This window comes from Cibotium barometz, chromosome 36, assembly GCF_041138505.1.
Source record: "Cibotium barometz isolate CiBa-2024 chromosome 36, ASM4113850v1, whole genome shotgun sequence".
In the NCBI taxonomy this organism is placed as follows: domain Eukaryota; kingdom Viridiplantae; phylum Streptophyta; class Polypodiopsida; order Cyatheales; family Cibotiaceae; genus Cibotium; species Cibotium barometz.
The window spans coordinates 18,215,119-18,242,290 of NC_141081.1; the positions used below are offsets into that span (position 1 = coordinate 18,215,119).

At 44.1% G+C, this 27,172-nt stretch overlaps 1 protein-coding gene across 3 annotated transcripts in view; it reads right to left on the reverse strand.

The window, feature by feature from the left end:
• LOC147617564 (dihydroneopterin aldolase 2-like) overlaps positions 1 to 26,512 on the reverse strand; it is a 37,060-nt gene extending 10,548 nt beyond the window's left edge. Inside the window, exon 1 of one of the 3 annotated variants that reach the window (XM_086775845.1) lies at positions 26,456 to 26,512. The gene's annotated coding sequence lies outside the window, so the exon portion shown is untranslated. Of the gene's footprint in view, positions 1 to 20,701; positions 22,024 to 26,455 lie in introns of those variants that run through there. The other 2 variants (XM_086775843.1, XM_086775844.1) reach the window with 2 other exon arrangements.
• Between the last annotated feature and the right edge of the window lie 660 nt (positions 26,513 to 27,172).

Here is a 27,172-nt window from a genome sequence, read left to right on the forward strand (position 1 = left end):
ACTGAAGACTGAATGAGAAACTAAGCCCTATGCAAGCCTATTTATACTAACTAGAGGTTGGTCAAGTTGGCTGGTCATTTAATAAAGTTTATATTTATAAATGACAATAAATGCTAAATAAATACCAAAAAAATATGGGAAAAATACCAGATAAATCCCAGTAAATTCCCTAAGGCTTCTAGGATGTTCTAAATGATGCACAGGCATATGAATGCATATTATGCAAAAAGCAGAGTGCTTTCTGATGCAAACCCTAAGGCTTCTACTGACTCTACATGCATGAATAATTCTCTCCAAGTGGGTTAAGGGACTTGACTAACTGACTGACCGACCCGCTAAGGCTGAGGAATGACCTACGTAGCTCGTGCCTGACTTATCCTGGACTGAGGATGTACAATGGGGTCACAGCGTACGACAAATATCATCCTACTGGGTTCTAATACTGTACAACTGCTGCACTGCTGATGATGAGCCATCTTGTCACCATGCACTTAGTGCAGAGTGCATGTGACACATGGGACGGAAGTCTCTGAAAGCTTCAAAGGCACCTGACTTCATTTTTAAACCATACACCCAACAAAACCGAGTGTAGTCATCAATGAACGTGATGAAGTACAAGTGTCCTCCAAAAGATGGAGCCCTCATGGGGCCACAAAGATCACTATGAACGAGCTGTAATGGTCAGACAGCCCTCATAGCACCATCTTTAGGAAAGGAATTCTTGTGCATCTTTCCAAGGATGCATCCCTCACATACATGCTTGAAGAAAACCTGCATAGGAGGAAGCTCATGCACCATACCTTGCTTCTCCAAGTGTACAAGAGATGAGAAGTTCAAGTGACCAAACCGAGCATGCCATAACTCAATGTCACTCAACACACGGATGGTGGATGCAAGCATAGCATCATGAGAATAAGTCCTCCTGTCATACATATCGAGCTTATACAAGCCATTGCATAATGTTCCAAAAAGCATAAGAGAAGCTAAATCTCTGCTGTCATACAGTGAGGAACAATGGTCAAAAAACTGAACCTTAAACCCGGATAATGCAAGGACTGAAACAGAAATGAGATTCTTCTTAATGCCTAGTACATATAAAGTGTCACAAAGAGTGAAGCTATCCCCATTACATGCTGTTAGCTCCATATTGCCAATGCCTTTAATGGAGTAAGAGGCATCATTGGCACACATAACTATGCCACCTGGAGGTGAATCCTGCAAATTGGCAAATAGATCTCTGCAAGAAGTGATGTGCTTAGAAGCACCACTGTCAAAGTACCAATCTCCAGCTGAGATAGACATACAAGAAGCAGGCAAACTGCATGTAACCACTAATGCATATCCCTCATGAGCAAAGTTAGCCTCTTCTTTGGTGTCCACAGTAGCAGCCAAACCTTGCTGCTTCTTTTTCTTTTCACTCTCAATGCGCTTCATACCCATGCCTTTTTTGATGCTTTAGAACTAAGCTCAAAATCCCCAAAACATCAAAATACATGTGGAAAAAAGATGGCCAAGTTTTTTGCAATAGTTGCATCTCTTCTTTTTCTTGTTGTCACCCTCTTTAGACGAGGTAGAATCTGAATGGGCATGTGGTTTGCCCTTAGGTTTACCACTAGATGCAGCCCCAGATTTACCTTTGTTTCGATCAAAGGCACCAAATGCCTGATCAGCAGATAGCATAGTGGTCCTATTAGAACGAGACTACTCCTCCTGCAACAATAAGAGAGTCACCAACTCATCAAAGGTATACAAGTTTGGATTACCCTTCATGAGTAGACGAAGAGTAGTAGCAAAACACTGATAGGATTCTGGCAAACCCTGAAGCACTACAGATACAAGTGAACCATCTGGATGCTTCTACAAATGCAGATTCTGCAAATGTTGTGCAGGATACAGAATGGGCGTTTAGCGTGTATTGCCAGTATGACCCATCTATACATGATGCTGCTCTCGCAAATCCTTGATGCAGGTAAGGAACTTGTCCATTGAATCACCCTCATCCATATGCCCAGACTCAATCTTCTTGCGAAGATAGGCGACACAAGGCTCATTGCAAACTTGATACAAAGAAGCAACTACATCCCATGCACCCTTAGAAGAAGTGCATGAACGAATGTGCAGTATAACCTACCTTTTGCATGAAAAAGCAATCAAAGCATGTGCCTAACCATCCTTGGCATCCCATCTGAGCTGTTCTAGAGTGGGTAGCAAAGGTACAGAAGATGTAGCACCACCTGAAGATACATCATCACCTACATCAATGGTTCTTGAAGTACTTGCTGCTCGTGCAGGAGCAATGGGCCTGACACCAGCCCCTAATACATAAACCTAATGATTCTTTGCAACAAGTACATGTTTCATCATGTATGCCCACACAGGATAGTTGGTACCAACTTATCCTCAACGAAAAGCATTCCAAATAAATCACTAGTGTTCCCAAACATGGCTGTCACAAGTGTGTACAAACAAGTAGTAACGCTGTAACACCCAAAAATTTGGGAGAAATGCCTCAATGTCAACTGAATCTGCCTGTAACACCCAAAATGCCTGCAAATGTCTATAAAGGACCTACAAATGGTGTCAATTTTTGCAAAATCCCCAAATTTCTAGTGCAATTACGCACCGAATCAGGTAAAATCAGTGTCAATTTTGCAATTTTGAGCTCAATGATGAAAAGCCCCAAAATTAATGCAGCCAATTTGCTAATATTTTTTTAGCAATTTCAGAAAATTTTTAAAAGAAATTAAAAAAGATAGCAAATTGGTTATCGGTTACTATTGGCACAAAGTTCGAGGAGAAGATTGAAGACAAGATTCGTAGCAGATCTCTACGGCGCCTCTATTTACTATGAAGTGTTTTTGATGTTCACTAACCCTTGTATAGCTATGCAAGGAGAAAGGTGTTGTTGTTTGCCTTGAGATGGTTTCAGGGAAACATTGTTTATGGCTCCCTTTAATGGGATGAATTCTTTTCATGGCTCCCTTTAATGGGATGAATTCTTTTCATGGCTCTCTTTATTGGGATGGATTATATCTATGGAGATTTCTTTCTTGGACGAGATTTATATAGATATTGGGCTTCACAAGCAATTTTTATGGACGAATCTGTCCGAGTTTATAGAGAAGAAATCTTTGGATATCTCATGGATATGATGCTTTTATGGATAAAGTCCACCTCTACTTCAAGGTGTGCGGTTAGCACGGAGTATGTGGTAAGAGTTATGGTATACAAGGATTATGGTATACAGGTGTATGGATTCCTGGACTTCTTTTCTAGGAATTTGGATCCATCCTCAGGTTTATGGATTATGTTTATGGCTCCCTTTTACTGGGATGGATTATTCTTTTTGGCTCCCTTTATTTGGGATGCATTGGACTTATGGAACTCATGATTCACATACCCTGTGTAGTGTTCTCTTGTCCTACGTGCTCTCTTGAAGATTGTTTCTACCATGTGAGGGTGGAGCAATAGAGAGCAGATGGAAGGGAACATGGGCACTTCAAAGGATAGTGACAAGCACAACATACCCCGGGACTTATCTCTATGCCAAGGGTCATGTGGACCGATGTCTTGTTGACAGGAGACTTATTTTGTCTCGCTCATTTACTTGGGACATGGATTATGATATCTGGACTTATGGGACTGTTTTATCTCGCCCATTTACTTGGGACATGGATTATGATATCTGGACATATGGGAGTGATTTGTCTCGCCCATTTATCTTGGGACATGATTATGATATCTGGACTTATGGGACTGTTTTTGTTTCACCCATTTATCTTGGGACATGATTTTGATATTGGTATTATGGAGTCTCGCCCATTTCTTTGGGACATGGATTCTTCAGTTATATTGGATTTTTGAGACTGTCTCGTCTCGCCCAATCGATGGGACATGATTATATCTTGAATATATGGCTTAAAGCTTAAAGTTGCGGACAACTTTTAAGAAGTTGGGGAGGATGTCACCAGCCTGGACATTTCCCAGTCTGAAAGGGGTCTGGTGGACTCCAGGATGTTTAAATATTTGGAAAGTACAAGCTTTGGGAATGGGGGATTATCCTAGAATACAAAGGACCACACTCCTAAAATTTAGGAGAGTTGCTATTTTTGGCCCGACTCCGATGGAAATTCTGTTCGCGTCATTACATCTGGAATTGAGCAGATACCAAGAGTTGGCAAAGTGCCTATGACAGAATGTCTACCAGTTGGGAGGTAAAGATTATGGAAGGACCCATCTCTTACATTGGGACATGTGGCAAGAAAGTGGACCAAAGTGAGACAAGTGGCCTCACACTTGTCACTTCAACTATTGTGTGGCTCTCCACTTGTCATTGTAGCCTTCTCTTGCCATTTTAGCTCATGGGAGGCCCAAATCTATAAATTGGAGCCCTCTCTCTTCATTAATGGAGGCTCTCTTCCTGCACACTAGCCTCTACCACCGTTGAAGGCTTCTCTAATGATGGCTACTCTCTTTCTCTCTCACTTGAAGGCTGCCCATGAAGAATACCGGCTGTATGGGACTGTTTTGGAGGCTTCCATCGCGAAGAAATACTGAAGGCAAGGGTATTCAATCATTTATTATGATTTCTAGCCATTGTATGTGTTGTACCAGCATTTGTACTTGCTGTACCTGCTGTACCAGCCATCGTACCGGCTGTACCAACCACTGTACTTGCTATACCTGCTGTACCAGCCACCGTACCGGCTGTACCAACCACTATACCTGCTGTACCAGCCATTGTACCTGCTGTACCGGCTGAATGGAGAGTTGTACTTGCTGTACTAGCTCTATTGCATGAAGACCCGTGGTTTTTTTGGGGAAGAATCAGTACCCACACGGAGGTATATGGATTATATTGTTGGTTCGGCATTTCTACAGCCTATGTTCCGGCTTGGTTGCCTTGTGTTGGGCTGTGTGTTATGGCATTTGTATATGGATAATCCGGCATCTCCCGTGGGGAGAGTAAGGCCCTCAAAGCTAGTACATGATATTATTCTCCTTGGGTAATAAAATACTCCAAGGGGGGGGGTCGGCCCATTCCGGCCTCTATGCAGTGTCACTCGTGCAAGCTCCATTTGCAGCATTTGTGGATGTTTTGTCCAGCTTTATGTTTTATGCAAAGTGATGATGGATATGTGTTAAGGCTGTGGCCATGTTTAAATGTTTTAATATGCATTGATGGTATCAACAAGTGTGTCAAAGGCCCTAGTCCCCCGGGCACCCGCCGCCGCGAGTTACATTGGTATCAGAGCATAGACTTCCTTGGAAGCGGAGGCTTCCTTCTATCAATAAGGAAGAGAAAAGATCTCAAGTGGGGACCACACTTACCATCATTGCTGTTAAGCATGGCTAGCCGCTTCATAGCTTATGAAGCAAGAGCATGAGCAGTAGACAGCTTGTTGATCTAAGGATTTATGAATTCACAAAATTTATCTTGGAAGTATGGAGTTGGCTTTATGTGCACACGTTTAGCACTCTTTCCATATGGATATTGCGGATTATATTATCAAGCTTAAAGGCAAGCTATATGGAGATATATCTCGGGATATCTTAAGGATATGGTGAGGAGATATTTCTTTTGGCTTCATGACCAACCTGGCAAAGAAAAGCTAAGTATACTTTGAGTTTGCAAAGTTGGTGCGTTGGCTATTTACTATGAAGTGTTTTTGATGTTCACTAACCCTTGTATAGCTATGCAAGGAGAAAGGTGTTGTTGTTTGCCTTGAGATGGTTTCAGGGAAACATTGTTTATGGCTCCCTTTAATGGGATGAATTCTTTTCATGGCTCCCTTTAATGGGATGAATTCTTTTCATGGCTCTCTTTATTGGGATGGATTATATCTATGGAGATTTCTTTCTTGGACGAGATTTATATAGATATTGGGCTTCACAAGCAATTTTTATGGACGAATCTGTCCGAGTTTATAGAGAAGAAATCTTTGGATATCTCATGGATATGATGCTTTTATGGATAAAGTCCACCTCTACTCCAAGGTGTGTGGTTAGCACGGAGTATGTGGTAAGAGTTATGGTATACAAGGATTATGGTATACAGGTGTATGGATTCCTGGACTTCTTTTCTAGGAATTTGGATCCATCCTCAGGTTTATGGATTATGTTTATGGCTCCCTTTTACTGGGATGGATTATTCTTTTTGGCTCCCTTTATTTGGGATGCATTGGACTTATGGAACTCATGATTCACATACCCTGTGTAGTGTTCTCTTGTCCTACGTGCTCTCTTGAAGATTGTTTCTACCATGTGAGGGTGGAACAATAGAGAGCAGATGGAAGGGAACATGGGCACTTCAAAGGGTAGTGACAAGCACAACATACCCCGGGACTTATGTCTATGCCAAGGGTCATGTGGACCGATGTCTTGTTGACAGGAGACTTATTTTGTCTCGCTCATTTACTTGGGACATGGATTATGATATCTGGACTTATGGGACTGTTTTGTCTCGCCCATTTACTTGGGACATGGATTATGATATCTGGACATATGGGAGTGATTTGTCTCGCCCATTTATCTTGGGACATGATTATGATATCTGGACTTATGGGACTGTTTTTGTTTCACCCATTTATCTTGGGACATGATTTTGATATTGGTATTATGGAGACTTATTTAGTCTCGCCCATTTCTTTGGGACATGGATTCTTCAGTTATATTGGATTTTTGAGACTGTCTCGTCTCGCCCAATCGATGGGACATGATTATATCTTGAATATATGGCTTAAAGCTTAAAGTTGCGGACAACTTTTAAGAAGTTGGGGAGGATGTCACCAGCCTGGACATTTCCCAGTCTGAAAGGGGTCTGGTGGACTCCAGGATGTTTAAATATTTGGAAAGTACAAGCTTTGGGAATGGGGGATTATCCTAGAATACAAAGGACCACACTCCTAAAATTTAGGAGAGTTGCTATTTTTGGCCCGACTCCGATGGAAATTCTGTTCACGTCATTACATCTGGAATTGAGCAGATACCAAGAGTTGGCAACGTGCCTATGACAGAATGTCTACCAGTTGGGAGGTAAAGATTATGGAAGGACCCATCTCTTAGATTGGGACATGTGGCAAGAAAGTGGACCAAAGTGAGACAAGTGGCCTCACACTTGTTAGAAAGTGGATCAAAGTGAGACAAGTCAATCATTTATTATGATTTCTAGCCATTGTATGTGTTGTACCAGCATTTGTACTTGCTGTACCTGCTGTACCAGCCACCGTACCGGCTGTACCAGCCACTATACTTGCTGTACCAGCCACTGTACTTGCTGTACCTGCTGTACCAGCCACCGTACTGGCTGTACCAACCGCTGTACCTGCTGTACCAACCATTGTACCTGCTGTACCGACTGAATGGAGAGTTGTACTTGCTGTACTAGCTCTATTGCATGAAGACCCGTGGTTTTTTTGGGGAAGAATCAGTACCCACACGGAGGTATATGGATTATATTGTTGGCTCGGCATTTCTACAGCCTATGCTCCGGCTTGGTTGCCTTGTGTTGGGCTGTGTTATGGCATTTGTATATGGATAATCCGGCATCTCCCGTGGGGAGAGTAAGGCCCTCAAAGCTTGTACATGATATTATTCTCCTTGGGTAATAAAATACTCCAAGGGGGGGGGTCGGCCCATTCCGACCTCTATGCAGTGTCACTCGTGCAAGCTCCATTTGCAACATTTGTGGATGTTTTGTCCAGCTTTATGTTTTATGCAAAGTGATGATGGATATGTGTTAAGGCTGTGGCCATGTTTAAATGTTTTAATATGCATTGATGGTATCAACAAGTGTGTCAAAGGCCCTAGTCCCCCGAGCACCCGCCGCCGCGAGTTACACATATGCCTAGTATCTGGCTACAAACCAAACACCTAGAACACCTATCATCATTCCAAAGGGTGACTCACAGTATAGACTGGCATTGATTCATGTGCATTGTACGGGACTTGTAAACTTGACCTTGGTCGCTTAGAGTGGAACCTTGGCTGACTCGTCCCGGACTGGGGCTCACAAGGGACCAGTTTCCACTCCAGGTCCTGCACCTACTTGTACAAATATGTCCACGTGGCATCCAAGTGCAGGATGCACGTGACATCCCCTTCTGCTTAACTTCATGGAAGCCACAAAGCCTCCAAATAGTTCGTCAATAATGCCAAGAAATCTTCGAAGAAGTTCTTGTCAAGCCACATCGCTTCGTGTGTCCCTCGTTCTTTAAAGTTCATGAGGAAGTCTCTTTCTCTTCAGCCAAAGCCATGCTTGAAACGACAAAGAAGGATCTGTTATGGAACCATAAATTCAGCTTCGTGACTAGAGACAGAAGAGCCGAACGTTGAATGCCGTAAGCCAAGTGCCAAATGCTCAAAGCTAAAGTCGAAATAGGTCTATAGCCAATTATGGAAGCTGAAGGATTGAATGGCTGAAAGCTTGGAGCCGAATGGTTGAATAGCTGAATGCTAAAGTCGAATGCTTTAATGCGGAATGCCTGAAGCAGAATGGTTGAATGAGGAAACCTAAACGCTGAACGACTGACCGGGCAAAGCTGACTGAAACAGCTGATGTAGAAGCTATTGGATGCTGAAGCTGAATGCTTTAATGCGGAATGCCTGAAGCAAAATGGCTAAAGAGGAAAGCCAAACGCTAAATGGCTGACCGGGGCAGTTTTAGGTAGCTTCTATAAGTTTTTTTAAAATATTTAAGAATTAATGAAAATATTGATTTTTCGAAACCTCGCGGTTTCTTAGCTGGGGGACGAAACCTTACGAAACAAAACCCCAAAAAACTCGAAACGGAAAAAACCTCGAAACGTTTCTTGTGACTATGGCTTCGTCCACTAAATCTGGTTCCTGTTCATCGTGGACGTCGGAGAGAGGAGGTCCAATATAAGGCTTCAACCAGCTGGAATTGAGCACATTGTGCATAGTTCAACTGAGTTGTAGCTTCAGCCTCATGGAAACCTCATTGATCTTCTTCAAAATGGGAAAGGGTCCGAAGTCCCAAAACAACAACTTTGGGCATCGCTTGTCTACCTGTTTCAACCTTTGCTTCATTATCCTGAGATAAACCCAATCTCCTTCCGACAAGATCACATCTCTTCTGTCCTTGTTGGCCTACCAAGTGTAGGCCTCTTGCACTTTAGCCAATCTATCCTTCACAAACTCCAAGATCTCTTTGTAAGACTTCGTCATTCTATTCGCTTCAAGCACTAAGGATGACATCCTGGTCAACAAAGACTAGAACGGTTCCAAATGCTGCCTCATGCGCTTACCAATAGCTGAAGAAAAAGAATCATTTAAAACAGCACGAACCAAAGGCAAATACTGTTCCCACTTACCTTGTTGGTCGTGAACACAACACTTTAGCACATCGAACGCCAATTGATTGTAAATCTCCATCTGGTTGTCCGTCTGTGGGTGAAATGCACTGGAAAAATTCAACTCAGTCCCAAAGTTATCAAATAATTGTCACATGCACTCTGCACTGTAGTGCATGGTGACAAGATGGCTCATCATCTTATCAATGCAACATTGTACATTATTAGCACCTTTTAGGATGATATTTGTCGTACATCATAACCCCATTGTAATCCTCAATCCAGGATAAGTCAGGCACGAGCTACGTAGATCATTCTCAGCCTTAGACAATCAGTCAGTCAGTTCAAGTCCCTTAACCCACTTGAAGAGATGCATTCATGCATGTAGAGTCAGTAGAAGCCTTAGGGTTTGCATTAGAAAGCACTCTGCATAATGCATAGCATTCATCCACTGCATTTAGACCATTGCAGAAGCCTTCAAATAACATCTAGCATTCATCAGAATTTACCCAATATTATTCCCATAATTTATAGCATTTATTGGGCATTTTTACATCATTTATCCATTTATCCAAGACAAGATGCAATCAGCCAACTCTGTAGCCAGCCGACCAGCATCAATTGTCCATATAAATAGCTGAGCATATCATTCATTCATTCATTAAGCCTTGAAGACCTCAACGCTTGGAGCCTTCACCACAAGGAGCATAAGCGATTGGAGAATTCAGCAGATCATCCATCAGCGTTTCATCCATCAACATATAAGAGCATCAACGCTTGAGCAATTCAGCCTTCATTCAGTAAAACGCAGCATCTACAGCATTCAGCCTACAAATCCTCTTGCGTTTTTAGCATTCATACAGTTTTCAACATCCTTGTTTGCATCGCTTTGCTACAGCCACTTGGTGAAGGTAAAACTCAGCATTCATACTCATTTTCAGCATTCATACATAGCCTAGAACAGTCCCAATCAGCCCCTTCTCTCAGCCTCAGATTTGCAGCCTTCCTACATCCATTGGGAAGAGTGCATAGACTCGAGATTGGTCATCATTGGTGCTTCTACAACTGTGTACAGTTCAGCCTGACTCTTGGTCCTCTGAGATCTTGCGTCTGACTTATCATCAGTCCCCAGTCAGTCTAGTCAAACAAATAAAGCAAATACTATTCCGGTAACGGGATAGGGGGCCCTTCAGTGGGTAATTCGGGACCCCATACGGTGTACAGTTTCTATCTCTCTCTCAAATCTCTTAAAGTTTGAAGTCATAAAGTGGATTGCTAAACTCGTGAAACTCAAGATACAAAAGACGGTGTGACATGTGAGACAGAATCCTCAAATTACGAATACTTCCGCTGCATGTTACAATAATGCCCTCCAGAAATGACTGGTAAACTTGGCATCTCGATCTAACACAATGCTCCTAGGTATGCCACCTATGGGATACCAATGTTGTATAAACAATCTAGCAACATCCTCAACAGTTACATTAGCCCTACAAGAAATAAGCATAACAAATTTGCTAAAACGATCAACAATCGTCAAACACTGAGTATCACGCTTAACCAGACTGGGAGACAGGTTCGTCACAAAATCCATCGAGATATCTTGAAAGGGTCCTTTGGAAATGGGTAAAGGCTATAACAACCCTATCTTCTTCCCACAAGGAGCTTTCACTTTCTGACAAAACTCACATTGTTGCACATAAGTGGACCACAGTTACGAGAAACGCTGGAAACGAGGGCTTGTGGGCAGAAACCGCATTTCACCTTGGTGACATGCCAAAAACGCGTTTCTAGTAGGGAAACGTTTTTGCCTGGCCGAAATGGTGCATTTCCGACGTTTCTTCCTTGTGAGAGACATTTCGCATGAAGCGAAACAGCCGTTTCATGTGCCACATAACACCATGCTCCAAAAAAAACCCCAAATGGACACGCGATCGAGGACGCCCACCGTGCAGTAGTTAAAACGACTAAAAACAGGCTAGGATCTTTTTCGAAACATGTCGCCCATACGAAGATTTTTTTTTTTTTAAGCCCAAAGTATCATTGAAACGGCCGCAGGTGTGAGGAGAAAAAAAAAAGCCCAAATCGGCTAGCTGGTTGCGCATCCACGTGTGAGGAAAAAAGCCCCATTTGTGCTCTTTTTCTGTAGCAAAGTACAAGCCCCATTTTTCAGCTCTTCTTTCGTATCTTTTTTCACTCCCACTGCACTGCAAATCCTCCCCTTTTCTTTCACTTATCTATTCAATTGGTGCAGAGTACACATTCTCCCCTTTTCTTTTTGTGTTTGCCCCTTTTCTTTTCCATCCCCATTCTTGCAAGCATTTCTTTTCTTTGTTACTCTCATGGCATCTAGACAGCCACATCTTGAGAGAGAGAATGAGAAGGAATTCACCCAGAGTGACTATTGGTAGCAAGTGGATATTGTTAATAAATATGACTCCAAGAGAGGTGGGGCAAAAAGATTTTGTTACCAATATTGTGGAAAGAGGTGGCTTTCCAAAGCGGGTTGAAGCCCATTTGCTTTCTGACGGTCAAACTTCACCTTCTGACATACGATGCATTGCCTAACAAAAGCATCAACATCTCTTCTCAAGGTCAGCCAATAAAAGAAAGCCTCAACTGCCTTTACCGTGGCGTCAATGCCTCTATGACCTGCATACGGTGGAGCATGACTTTGAATCAGAACCTTGAGTCGTAACTGCCTGGTAACACACAGTCTACCATGCATCAACAAGAAGCCATCCCTAAGAATATAATGATCATGCCGCTGACCCTCAGACATCTGATCATAGACCCTGCCAAAATCCTCATCTTGGGCATACTACTCTTTCATCTCATCAAGCTCATGATGATAAGCAAGTGAAACTGCTGAGACCTGTGGCTTGCGTAACAAAGCATCTGCCACAACATTCTTTTTGCCTTCACATGTACAATCTGAAAGTGGAACATAGACAAAAAGTTGGCCCATCTCATATGCTTCTCAGAAAGTTTAGTTTGCGTGAGGAAATAATGCAAGGTCTAATGATCTGGCTGCACAGTGAAATCAACCCCAAGCAAATAGTGTTTCCATGTAGAAAGAGTACGAATTACAACCAACATCTCTTTCTCATAGACCTGTAAATGCTTCTCGGCATTCTGTAATATATGACTCTCATAGGCTCTATCACATGTCCTTCCTGCATGAGAACTGCCCCAATGTTGTTCCCACATGCATCACACTGGACAACAAAAGCCTTTCGGAGATCCGGTAGTACCAATACAAGATCCGAAGTAAGCTTTTCTTTAAGCTTTTTAAAGGCTGCAATTTCTCGATCAGCCCATCAAAACAGAGTTCCCTTCTTAGTTAAAGCATGAAGCGGCGAAGCAATCTCAGCAAAATACCGTATGTACCGCCTGTAATAGGAATACAATCCCAAAAAGCTGCGTACATCATGCACGGTCCTCAAATCTGGCCAATTGAGAATTGCTTCCACTTTCGAAGGATCCATACGAACTCCATCTTTAGACACGATATGCCCCAAGAAGTGTATTTCTTCCAAGAAGAACTCACTCTTCTAGCCATTTATGACCAACCTATGCTTCCAGAGTTCTTCAAACACTGTGGCCAAATGCTCCCTATGCTCCTCCTCTTAGCGTAAATGCACAATCATGTCATCAAAGAATGTGCCCACAAACGCTCTATGAGGCTGGAAAATCCTCTCCATCATCTTGTTAAAGGTGGCCGGAGCATTTGTCAAGCCAAAGGACATGACCAAGAACTCATATAGCCCAAAGGTGGTCTGAAATGCTGTGTTATGTACATCCTCGGGTCTAATGCGTATCTGATGATACCCCCTTTTCAAGTTTGTCCGATTAAAGACTATGGAACCTTGTAAGCGGTCCAATATGTCATCGATCCTCGAAATAGGAAATCGATTTTTCATGGTGTTCTTGTTTAGCGCCATGTAATCTATACACATGCGCCAAGAACCATCTTTCTTTTGCACTAAGAGCACAGGCGAACAAAAGAGTGATGAGCTAGGCTAAATCAACCCCTTTTTCAACAACTCCTGTACCTGGCTCATAATTTTCTCTTGTTGGGCTGCACTAACGCGGTACGACGGCCTATTTGGTGGGGTGCTCCCCGGAATAAGATCAATAGCATGATCTTCTGGCCTTTCTGGAGAAAGATCTTCTGGCCTTTCTGGAGAAAGTTCTTCTGGCAATGACTCGAAAAAGCAATCCTGGTACTCACGTAGGAAATCAGTCTTGTCTTTATCTAACACAAACAAATTAGATTGAGATTCATCATCTTTTGCATCTTGGGACTTATGCTTGGGACAATTGAAAGACATATGTCCCTCTTCGGTACAGAAAAAGCATTTCTTGCCATCCAACAAAGCTTGTTTCTCCTCAGGAGTTCTCTTGGGCATTGGTAACATCTTACGCTGCTTCTCTGCAGGCATTGTTGCATCACCCGATGGATGTCCTGACTTTTCAGTTTTCTTGCCAGTGCTTTTGATGCCCTTAAATCCAATTGAAATCCCAGTGAGTAACGCATTTGCCATTATGCCATTTTCTATCATATGCGACATTTGTTACTGGAGTCTTAATGCAATAGTCACGCACTTCCTTGGGCAACCCACAACAATACTTCTCAACTTGCTCTGACAATGGCACTATACGATAAGAAGTAACTAGGAGTAAAGCTTCCCAAAACTTCTTGTTGTAATCCTCAAGATTCTCACATTTCGATGAATCCAACTTATGCCATGCCGTCATTACATCCACCTCAAATGTAGATGTGAGCCACACGGAAGAGAACACCTGTTTAAACTGTACCCAAATAGATGGTGCTATGCCCTGCAAAAGAAGAGTGGACCACCACTACAATGCATTGCCCTTGAGAAAAGTCGCAACTTTTCTCACCTTCGAGGATTCCGTGTAATTTCCACCAGAAAAAGCAACATCAAACTGCTGTAAAAAGGTAAGAGCCTTGAGCCTGTCTTTGGCCCCACTGAATGTGTCAAATTTCACTGCAGCTCCCCCTTCCTTACAATCCTTCGCCTTACCTATAGGCGTTAGATTATCGTAAGGAAGTGGCCTCACAAGATTGCTACCCCCTGCATTCATGCCCATAGTAGGGTCAACATTGCCAGTTCTCACACCTTGCATACCATGCAATCTTGTTGATCCTCCCATGTTTCCAAACATATCACTATACATACTGGGCTGCATGCCCCCATACATGTTTCCTTGCATTCCGGGCTGCATGCCCCCATACGTATTCCCTTGCATTCCGAGCTGCATACCACCATACATATTGCCTTGCATACCAGGCTGAAAATTAGCTCCAAAATTCCCTTGCATTCCCATACCTCCCTGAGGGTAACCCCCAGTCATAGATTGGAACACGGAACCACCGCCAAAATAACCTGGATGCATAGATTGATGCAGAATAGGTGGCTGTCCGAAAAAGGAACTCTGTGGATTTGCATCATAAGTGTTCTGCATGTTAGAAAACTGTCCAAAAGCAGGATCTTGTGGGAAGGCACCACTATTGCCCTGAGATGGGTTCCTAAAACGCACCTTCTTCTTCTTCTTCTTCTTAGGCTCAAAAGGGGCCCTCATAAATTCAGCAAACTTCTCACTTTGTGTGAGCTGCATAAGCACATCCACTGCCCCTGCCAAACAGGCTTTGAACTGGGCATCATCTTCCTCTTTACTTGGCATATCTCCTGACTGCGTTACATCCTCATAACATGCATCTTCTGCAGCCTGTTCTCCTACAAGTACATCCTCAGATTCAATCCTCGCAGGAGTGGTCTCTTGCTCTTCCTCATCATCATAGTCATCCTCATAGTCTGACGTCTTGCTGAAATTTTCAACGGCGATTTTCCTCAAGACAACCACGAGCTCACCCCCTTAAGAAAGTTGGTGATGGTCCCAACAACGGAACCTTGAAACCGGCCTCTGGAAGAAACCAAAGTGCGGTAGACTAGCAGTCACCCAAACCAGTTGTAATCCAGCAAATAAAACAAATATATGGGAGCTAGAGTGCTCCAACACGAAAAGAAGAATGACACCTGTTGGCCCCAAAGCTTGGCGTCCCTTTCGGTATTTCTTTATTCAAATTCAATGGAAAAGTTTAAATAATTCAATGGAAAAGTTTAAATGAGTACATCATGGCCATTCATGGCTTGTATGTTTGCATGTCCAATCTACCAATCCTCTGGACCTCTTAGCATAGAGGTTATACACAGCCTTGTGTCCCAAAAAAACCACGTTGTTATCTCCTCTAATCAGCCAAGACAGTGCATCCATGAGGCCTTGAATATGCATCTAACTGGCCCATGAACATAGCCACAAACTCAGCCATGAAACAGTCCACAAACTCTTCCAAGTCAGTCCAAAAACTTGCCCTGCTTCCACCCTCCAAACTGCCAAACCCTTCCTCTCACAAAGGGCCAGAGAAACAACTCCGAAACAATCACGAGCCAGTGAAAAGAGAGACTCATTTTGACACTTCCTGCAGTCCCACCTGCTCACAAAGAGAGAGAGAAACTTGCAATCCTTGTGTCGCTTTCCCCTAGAGAAAGAAAGAGAGAAAAAGCAATTCAGCCAGTCTGTTTTCACGAGAGAGGGAGACAATCCAGCCCTTGTGTGCCAGCCTATTGCAAAAAGCCCTCTCTGCTCCTCACCACCCCTCAAGTATTGCAGCACCCTGCAACACCCTTGTCACCATAGCTTGCACCACTACACCACTCGGGTTCGCCCTCGCATGGTATCAGAACTACCGTGAGCAAAGGGATTGAAGACCTCGAGAGCACACAGCATGGATCATCTACCCGCACTCTCGGAAGACCAATTTTTTTCACCAGAAGTTGATTCTCCAAACTCTGATCTGGACCACACAGGAAATGGGACTTCTTACTCAATGGAGAGCCTTGTTCAAGATCTTACATTGGGAGACAATCAACCCATCTACATCAACTCACCTTCACCACCTTTGTCGTCACGATCGCCCTCTCTGACTTTCTTAGACTTTGCTTCTAGAGGGGGATACATTCCTTCTACCAATGTGTCAGTGTGGGACCCTGGCATCCTTCATCTTCTCTCATGGTCCCCTTTTGGCCTGAGAGGGGGTGTCTGAAAATGGCATTTTGTCCAGCCCTAAAAAGGGTATTTATCTAGATTATTCTGGATTTCTTAGATTTTTTTATGTCTTGTTGCTGGCCGATTGCCCTTTCACTGGCCAACCAGCAGCCCGCTTGACTATATATAGCATTCCCTCTTCATTCAGTCTTTTGTACCACTTCATAGACATACTTAGTACCACTTCTACTACTGTTGCTGCTCCCGGAGACTGCACATCATCTGCTTCATCATCATCGGCTCTTCAGGTCAGCACATCAGCGTTTTACATCAGGCCACATTTTGGGACAGAAGCCACTCTCTGCTACAGGTCAGCACATCAGCGTTTTATATCAAGCCACACCTTTGGACAGCAGCCCCCTCTCTACTACACAAAGCACATCAGCGTTTTTCCTCAGTTCATGGGACAGAAGCCACTCTCTGCTACACAGTATAGCACCTCAGCATTTTATCATCACTACACCGCTTGGGACAGCAGCCCACTCTCTGCTACAGTTTATCATTATTTTTCTTCTACAGTTTACCACTCGGGATGGCAGCCCTCTCTCCTCCTCACCACCCCTCAAGTATTGCAGCACCGTTGTCACCAGAGCTTGCACCACTACACCACTCGGGACGGCAGCCCTCTCTGCTCCACACCACCCCTCGAGTATTGCAGCACCCTTGTCACCAGAGCTTGCACCACTCGGGACAGCAGCCCTCTCTACTCTTCATTACTATTCAGTTACCGCAGCACCCTTGTCACCAGAGTTTGCATCATCATCGACATCATCACCACTTCAGCTTCCACTGCTCACTACCACCTTAGAGTGGCTCTGCATCCACCAACACGAGCCTTCGACACCGACCACTGCACGAAGTGCCTTTGCCTCACATCGACGCGAGCCTTTGTCACCAGCCGTGCTTCGGCTCCGACATCGTCCTTGTTTCTGCACCCGTCTTCTGCTACTTAGAGTCACCTCACATCAAAGGGCTCTTGTACATATGTTCAGTCACCATTATATATAGACTCGCTCACCAATTTCATGCTATGTTGCTTTGCTCTGATCTCTCGTACATCTGGTCCTTTCGTCCTTTTGCCCTCACATCCAGGACAAATAATCACATACATTTCTACAGCTGATAGAAAAGTTGAGAACCCCTTCACACTTGGCTGACAACCTCCTGTCCTTTTCCACAAGAAGATCCTGCCTAAAACCTAGCAACACAAGCTCCTAATCTGGTTCTATCTAGTTCTTTATCTTGTTGCCTCTTCAGGATTAGCCAGTGCATGTCTTGATAGACCTACATAGCTCGTGCCTGGCGTGTCCCAAACTCGGGCTCACAATGGGACCACGGCATATGACAAATAATCCTAAAAAGGTATTAATACTATATGATTTTACGTATAATGTTGAGCCAGTGTCACATAGCACCATAGTGCAGAGTGCATGTGACATTGGTGGAAGTCCTAGAGGTGTTGAATTGGTACACATTTGGAAAATGCACCGTACAAAGGTAGTTGTTTTTGGTCCAAACAAGAAAATGCAGCCAAATGGTTCTTCAATATCACATATCGGTGGTGCCAGAGTGAGGGCAGCCACGGGATGTAGAGCCCCTAGGTGGGTATCATGGAGTATGAAGCCCTCATATGCTCATCCCGCTAACAACCATGGTACAAGGATGAGGGGAGGAATAAGTGGTTGCAAGTTTTCAAAAGGGATCGAGCTCTTAACCCAAGAAAAGGTACAAGTCTTCAACCCAAAGAGAGGTCAAAGTGTCAAAGATGACTACAGATTCTATGGCTTTTGGCCTTCCAAAACAGGTAAATCTAAACCTTAAAATCCCTAACTCTGGACCTGCCACAAGGATGGGATCAGAAGATCTACTAATGAGCAATGACTTGCCTTTATAGGCTCTAGGAAGATACATTCAACTGGCCGACTGTTGGTCGGCCAGTTCCATGGACCCATAATGAGATATATGCTGCCGACATGAAGGATGACACCTGTTGTGCCTGGACGACTAGCTCCTAGTCCAATGAGATGCCTTTCCATGCCTGTCAAGGCTGCTACTCCCCTACTGGAAATCAACCATGTCCATGTGGGCACATTACATCCCCTCCTGCTAAACTTGATGACAGGATTCCACCCTTTGACCTTGGATGACTGTCATCCTTCCATCTTGGCAACCTTTCACTAAAAACCTTGCCATGTCTCCGATTCCACTCCAGATCTGGTATTGAGACTTCTGCATCTGTTCCACATTGTCCCCTTGCCTTCATGTCCTGTCCTTGAACACTTCAATCGTCTCCTTTTCGAGGTCAATCTTAGCATCCTTGCTCCACCCCGTTGGAACTGTTTTCCCGAAAGCCTTTCTTGGTATGCCCCAAATGGCATTCAACTCTTAGGGCTGCCATTCCCTTGGGTTTTGCTGGCACCGACCAGCCCCATGGGATTTCTACCCTGGCTATGTTACTATCCTTGGACCTATGCACCTTCTTGGGACACCTTCAGCACTTAGCCTTGCTCAGCTTGATGCTATGATGTCACATGCACGGAAGCCCTATGTGCTTTCTTTCAGCCCTAAGTGACTAAATAGGAGCCTTGATGCAAAACACCAACAAAGACAGAGAGAAGAGAGAGAGAGAGAGAAAGAAAGAAAGAAAGAAAGCCGTATAACGTCTACTAGAGGCCGATCTCGACCTATGAGACAAATCAATGTACAACTGTCAATGTCTTCTGGATGTCAAGAGATAAAAAGGACAAAATGAACATGAAATAAAGTATGAAAGTATTGAGCTAGTGGGGGGGTGTGATGGATAGAGCACTACTGCTAGAGGCTCAGTATGCAACCTATATGCGCAGGGTATACAAGAATGCAATGCAGATCTGTCTAGCTCCAACCAGTACCATAATGGGGGTGTAATATGTGATACATACGCGATGGCGAGGCAAAAATACCTCGGAACATGATCTCCGGGTGTAAGTGTAAGTGAGCTAGCCGCTCTTGGATATGGTGCTGATGTCACCAGCCTGGACATTTCCCAGTCTGAAAGGAGTCTGGTGGACTCCAGGATGTTTAAATATTTGAAAAGTACAAGCTTTGGGAATGGGGGATTATCCTAGAATACAAAGGACCACACTCCTAAAATTTAGGAGAGCAAGAACTGGCCAAATCTGCGCTGGTCCGCAGACTCCATGATCTGGCGGAGTGAGGGATGTCCACTGAAGATGGTGATGTATCTCTCTCTAATGACACTATATGCTATGCATCTGCATACACAATGTTCCTCACTCTCAACCTCCTCCTGGCATAGTCTGCATATCCTCTCTGCTCTGGGAACCGTGCTGCCCTACCTGCCTCAATCTCAAGCTGGTGTGATGACACTCTGAGCTGGCCAATCGCCCCACTCGGGCACTGTGAGGCATGTACACATCCATGTATCCAGGTCTCTGTATGAATCCATCCGCTGAGGTACGCATAAACTGATCTCTGTAGTATAGCATCTTCGGCGGTAGAGGCTGACTAGGTGTAATCCAAGTCTCTTGAGTGTACCGCTGCCATAAATCCTGCCGAAGGACTCTGTTCCTCTCACTGTGAGAGAGGTGGATGTGTGGTGCATGTATATCATACTGGAGAGATCTATGTCGAGACCATGCTGAGTGAGCCACTTTATCATTTGTGAATACCATGATCTCCTATCTACGAGCTGCCTAGACGCCTCAAAAGCTCTATGTGAGAGTCGATCTGATGGCATATCTTTGGTCCTCTGTATGAAGCAGATCGTCTGGAAGAGGGCCTCTACTAGCATAGGAGGTGCAGCAAACTCCGTCCGGGAGAGAGGGAGAGAGAGAGAGAGAGAGAGTGTGTAGAAATAGAGTTTCTTGTATATCCTTGTGCAACAAAACAAGAGATGAAGATGGGAAAATGCAGAAGGAAAGGTACAGTAAAAAACCCCCAAAAAAAAACAACAGAGATGGAGCTTCCATTCATTACTGTGTGAAAATGAGAAATGAAAAGACATTGAGGGCACAAAAAACGTAGCGATATAGCTTCCTAACCAACTGTTGTACAACAAAAAGGGAGGTAGACAGATCATTTGGGGTAAGAAATGGAGAAAAGAAGATTCCAGTGCATCGTTGTGCAGAAAAACCAAAAGGGTGCAAAAGGGAACATTCAAGGCAAAAAGCTTCCCTGACCATTGTTGTGCAACGAATTACGGCATAAATGCAACGATATAGTTTTCCTCGTCATCAAAGGAAGCAAGCGCATACCTGGATTTTTGAAAGGAGCAGGAGGATTGAGATCGAAGCAAAGCCTTGCTTGTGGAAAGATGGCAGCAGCTTGGCTACGCCTCCCACCTTCAAGGAATTGGTGCGCTCTCCTCTTTCTCTCTCGTTTTGGGGCTCTCCACTTTCTCTTTCTCCCTCCATATTGCCCTCTCTCTTTAAAATAAAAGACACTTTTTTTCCCTTTCAAAACAAAACAAAAAAAGACTCTTTTTTCTCCTTTCAAAACAAAAAACATTTCACTCAACCACCGGGAAAGGAATGCGGCTAACACCAAAAGGCACATATGTATGCCAAAGGGCTTTATTTTCCAGATCAAACTTGGATGGGTCAAACTTTCTTGGGTTGGGAAACCACTACCCTATCATCTGTATGGAAGAAATACTATGGTAGACCTATGCCTAAGCTTTTAATCGACTCAGAAACAATACCAAATAAAGTCAAGAGCCAACAAAATAGTTTTATTCCATTGCTTGTAGATGTCTTATATTTGCCCCCTCAACCACCATCTAATTAATTAATCAACAATATGTTCTTCAGGGCTTTATAGTAAAGGGGCATAGATTAACAGGAGAATAAATCACTCTCTCACACTACCAATAAGGGAAAGTCTTTTTAGTAGAAGCCATTTGCCTTTAGGAAAGGGACACTCAAATTACCACCACCTACCTGGAGGAGGGAGACATTGGTTGCGATGGGAAACGCTCGGTGCGATGAAGGTGATGTTGCTAAGGGATAAAGGTGTTGTTGGGGCCTTGGCACTCCTGTAAGGCCGGACGGGGCCAGAGAGCGTAGCCCACAATGTGTAGTAGGCTGTTGACAAAGTTGGTGGAGTGTTGACGAAGGGAAAGCTTGTAGATGTTGACGTCATTGGGCAGCGTTGAAGACCGAGGCCAAAGCTGGTGCTGTCATTGGAAGCTAGGCTACGCTAAAGCTGGGCGTCGTTGGAAGCTGGAGGTTGAAGCTGGGCGTCATTAATAGCTGGGCAGCACTGAGAAGACGGAGGCTGAAGCTAGAAGCAAGGAATCGCTGAAAATGGAGGCTGTTGACGTCGTTGGAAGCTAGGCAATGCTGTGAAGACGGAGGCTGAAGCTGAGCATAGGTGGAAGTAGGAAATTGCTAAAGACAGAGGCTATTGGCGTCGTTGGAAGCTGGGCAACCCCCTAAAGAACGAAAGCTGAAGCTATTGATGTTGTGCCCAAAATCGGATAGTGTGCGAGGCTCCTCACCCTCAACCTTAAGGACAACGCTCTCTCAGGCTTTGTCCCCACCCAACTCGCCAACTACAAAAGCTTGCAATCTCTATACCCTCACAACAACACGCTAACAGGCCCATTACCCATGCCCCTTTTCTCCAGTCTCTCCGACCTTTTACCTAATCTAGCATGAATATCACACCTGGAGGGTGCCATGTGGCTGAGCAAGAAGGTACCACATGGCAGGCCCCCATAAGAAATAGTAGATCTCTATATTATCTTAAGGAAGAGTTTCACAACCCTCCCACGTGGCAAGAATTTGGAGGTTCGGGAAGGAGATGAGGAGGTTTGGGTAGAATTTAAATTTGGAGTCTTAAGAGACGTGCAAAGCACGGGTTGCCCACTAGTTAATTAATTAGTTGTAGATTTTCCACTTTTACCCATAATATGTGCCACAACTATATAGTCGTAAAAGGAAAGAAAACAGGTGTCGAATTTTTGTCGAATTGCATGTGAATAAAGACTTCTAGAGATATCGCTCTATTTCTCTCCCTCTCTCGCTGAGGTTACAGGCAACTCTCTCCCTCTCTCATGGAAGTGAAGGGATATGCCTATCTCTCGCTGGATGTCATTCGGTCGTGTAGAACAAGGAGCTTGCTACTGTAAGGAAGGTGAGGAGGCGATGTGATTAGTTGCCAATGTGAGAGGAGATGCTTGAACAAGCGGTGGAAAGGCGGAGAGCATCGTGGGCGCTAAGCACAAGGAGAGTAGGGGGAGATGGTGGTAAAGGGCGTGGTAGCTGGCGGATGATCTCAGGAGGAAGGGCGTTGGGGTTGACGCACAGAAAGCCTGCTGAGGGGCGACAAAGGTGGCACAGGGAGGGTTGCGCGCTTGGGGGGGGGCAGTGAGTAAGGAGCGAGGGAGACAAGCGAGGAGGAATGGTAACGTGTAAGACATTAATTAAATGCCACGTAAGTGGCATTTATCTAATGCGCCTACAATAAAAAACGTGTAAGACATTAGTTAAATGCCACGTAAGTGGCATTTAACTAATGCGCCTACAATAAAAAACGTGAATATGCACCTACAAAACTTTCTTGGATTATGTAAACAAACTGACTAATGGGTCTCAGGATTTTTCTATGCCCCTCTAGAGTCTAGGTATGGGTTGCCGAGGCCCCATTGTTTAATTTAAAAATTATCATTTTTTTAAGGGCAAGGTAAGTATTATTTTAGGTAATGCCTATATATATTTAGGTGATACATAATCACAACTAACTTTTATCTCACATTTATTAATGTTGCTGACACAGCATTAATAAATCGAACCTTGCACACTCCTAAGGTGCGCTTGTCCACCTCCCAACGCCATTCCTCCTACCTAGGCGCAATAGGTCCAACCATAGTAGCAACAGAACGGGAACGGGAACGGAACGGAAGCCCCATCAAGGGAACGGGAATGGGCCACAGGGGGAATAGGAACGGTAAGGGGGAACGAGAGAGAAAGAGAGAGGGAAAAGTACGTAGCCTTGTTGCCTTGCCTTCTTGAAAAGTAGGAGTCGATGTCTAAAGAGACTTGAGAGAGGAGCCCACTCGTGACTCAAAGCTGTCAAGCAGGCATGCCGCACGGGCCTCAGAAGTATGCGGGCAGGCGACAATAGGGTACGTCTTTCAAGGATATCCACAGGTGGCTCGCGATAGCAGGTACACTTTTTCTCTTTTTTTTTCTCTTGGCCAAACATAAAAAACGTTCCGCAAAGGGGGAACGACAGCCAGACGTTCCATGTAACCGTTCCCCCACGTTCCCCCTGTAAGAAAAATGGGAGAGAGACAAAGCTGAAACTGAAACTGAAATGAGAGCAAGACTAGAAGGAGACACAAAGCATAGAGATACCTTGAGATGAGTGTAGACAAGACACAAGATTGATTCTTTCATTGATGTGACGCCCACAATATATAGGTGAGAAGTACAAGATAGAGTAGACTCACTGACTTATGGGACAATTATAGAGGTGCCACATGGCACTAGACTAGACTAGACTAGGAGAAGTACACCTAGTGTGCACTTATCTCCAACACCCTCCTTAAGTGGACACTAGAAGGAAGACAGAAAGACAAGACTATGACATGACAAAAGATAAGACCAATACAGATAGACTAGACAAGGACTGAGAGACAAGCCAGAAGATAAGATAGACAAGATCCTGAGACACCCCTCCTCAAGTGATATCCTCATATGGGTCCACAAGGGTAGGGACAAGAGTGGATCATAGACAGACAGAGAGAGAGGCAATCAGCCAGTAGAGTGGTCCCACAGAGAGAGAGACTGTCAGATAGACATGAGAGATTCTGACAGATAGAAGATAAATGGGGACATAGACAGAAAATGCCAAGAGAATGTGGGTAGCTAATCCACAAAAGAGAGGCATATAGACTGATAGACATGTACATGAGAGACAGATAGATGAAGGGAAGGTCTTACCACTTGCTGAAATGCAAGGGCAGTGTCAAATCCCATGAAAACTGAAAGGGTCGACCCAAATAAGCCGAAAAAAGCACAACTTGGGACGTGATGCAGAGGGAGGAGCCCAAGCACCGCAAAGAAGGGGGGCATCGAGTCGAAACTAGAACGAAAAAGCCGAAAGGTCTCGCGAGAGAGAGAGAGAGAGAGAGAGAGAGAGAGAGAGAGAGAGAGAGAGAGAGAGAGAGAGAGAGAGAGAGAGAGAGAGAGAGAGAGAGAGAGAGAGAGAGAGAGAGAGAGAGAGAGAGAAAGGGGGAAGAAATGTTATATATTAACGTCCTTAAAAGGCCAAAATGACCTATGAGACCAAAAAGGTTACAACAATTGGTGGATCTGATACAATGTCTATGTAAGAAAAGCTGAGAGAGAGAGAGAGAGAGAGAGAGAGAGAGAGAGAGAGAGAGAGAGAGAGAGAGAAGCTCTAACAATGCATGCAACTCCACGTGAAGTGACATGGTAAGGTCACTTACACACTCATAAGAGTTCGTACATACGCTCGAGGGGAAAAAACCTCCTAAAGAGGGAAAAAGTGCCCATGCCCATTATTAGGCTACGTCCACACATCACTACCATAAAAATGCTATATTTATGTCTTTTCCCTTTGGTAGCCTCTGTTCTAGCAGTACTTAATGCTCTCCCTCCACCACATCGAAAAATACTTCACCAATCAAAAAATACTCACTTCTCACACAGCATTTTAATACCACCTAAAAATGCACCGCTAGTTCATCGTTGGGGAGTCATGGTGGTGTGGCTACATGTTGTTACCCTCATGCCTCTCCTCCTCCTCACGTTGCTGGTTAATGTAGCAGCGCAAGTGCCAGCCATAGTCACAATAACTAGCCGTTTCAGCCCCTAGGAACTCGTTTCTCCATTTCACGACCCCATCCGTTTCCATGGTCGTTTCTCGTTTCCCAAGTGATATTGTCACAGGAAATGGCTGTTTCCACCCCTAAAAGCTCGTTTCCCCGTTTCCATTCCCATTTCTCGTTTCTGGTGACTATGGTGCCACCACCCCTCTAGCATCGTCTAACAATTCGCTAGCCTTGTTAAATTTCAAAACGGCAATCATATGCGACCCTTGCAACATGAAGGGTCACTTGTTGGATGGAGAGATTTAAAAATGAAGCCAGTTGAGCACCACATGTGCAAAAATGAAGCCTGTATGCGGCAATTGGAGGCAGAAATGCAGAAATTCCGTTCGTGAACACCGTGTTCAGCATAGCTGGCACACAAACGCAGAAAGAGAGAGAGAGAGAGAGAGAGAAGAGAGAGAGAGAGAGAGAGAGAGAGAGAGAGAGAGAGAGAGAGAGGAGAGAGAGAGAGAGACCTTCCTGTGCAGCAAGGAGGAAGATGAACAAAAATAAGAGAGAGAGAGAGAGAGAGAGAGAGAGAGAGAGAGAGAGAGAGAGAGAGAGAGAGAGAGAGAGAGAGAGCTTCCTGTGCAGCAAGGAGGATAATTAAGCCAAAAATGCAAAAACAAAGCTTCCTGTGCGTCCAAAAAAGAGTTGAAAAAAAAAGGCATGTTAAGAAAAGCAGAGATATACAACCTGCACATCCATGTGCAAGACTAGGGATGCAATTGGTGTTTTGGAGTGGGTGTTTTTTTTTGTGGGATTTTTGTGTGTGTGTGTGTGTGTGTGTGTGTGAGAGAGAGAGAGAGAGTGTAGAAATGGAGTTTCTTGTATATCCTTGTGCAACAAAACAGGAGATGGAGATGGGAAAATGCAGAAGGAAAGGTACGGTAAAAAACCCCAAAAAAAAAACAGAGATGGAGCTTCCATTCATTGCTGTGTGAAAATGAGAAATGAAAAGACATTCAAGGCAAAAAAAAACGTAGCGATATAGCTTCCTGACCAACTATTGTGATCATTTGGGGCAAGAAATGGAGAAAATAAGATTCCAGTACATTGTTGTGCAGAAAAAAAAGGGGCCAAAAGGGAAGATTTAAGGCAAAAATGCAGCGACGTAGCTTCCAAGAACATTGTTGTGCAACGAATTACGGCATAAATGCAGCGATACCTGGATTTTTGAAACGAGCAGGCAAAGCCTTGCTTGTGAATGGGCAAGCGACACGGAATTGGTGCGCTCTCTTTTTTCTCTTTTTGGCTCTCTCCTCTTTCTCTCTATCCCCCTCTCTCTTTAAAATAAAGAGACTTTTTTTCCCCTTTCAAAACAAAAAACATTTCACTCAACCACCACGAAAGGAATGCGGCTAACACCAAAAGGCACATATGTATGCCAAAGGGCTTGCATTTTCCAGATCGAACTTGGATGGGTCAAACTTTCTTACCCTGTCATCTGTATGGAAGAAATACTATGGTAGACCTATGCCTAAGCTTTTAATATACTCAGAAAAAATACCAAATAAAGTCAAGAGCCAAAAAATTTGTTTTATTTCGTTGCTTATAGATGTCTTATATTTGCTCCCTCAACCACCATCTAATTAATTAATCAACAATATGTTCTGGAGGCTTTATAGTAGTAAAGGGGCATAGATTAATAGAAGCATACATCACTCTCTCTCTCACTACCACAATAAGGGAAAGTCTTTTTAGTAGAAACCATTTTCTTTTAGGAAAGGGACACTCGAATTACCATCACCTACCTGGAGGAGGGAGACATTGGCTGCGATGGGAGACATTGGATGCCATGAAGGTGATGTTGCTAAGGGATAAAGGTGTTGTTGGGGCCTTGGCACTCCTGTAAGGCCGGACGGGGCCAGAGAGCGTAGCCCAC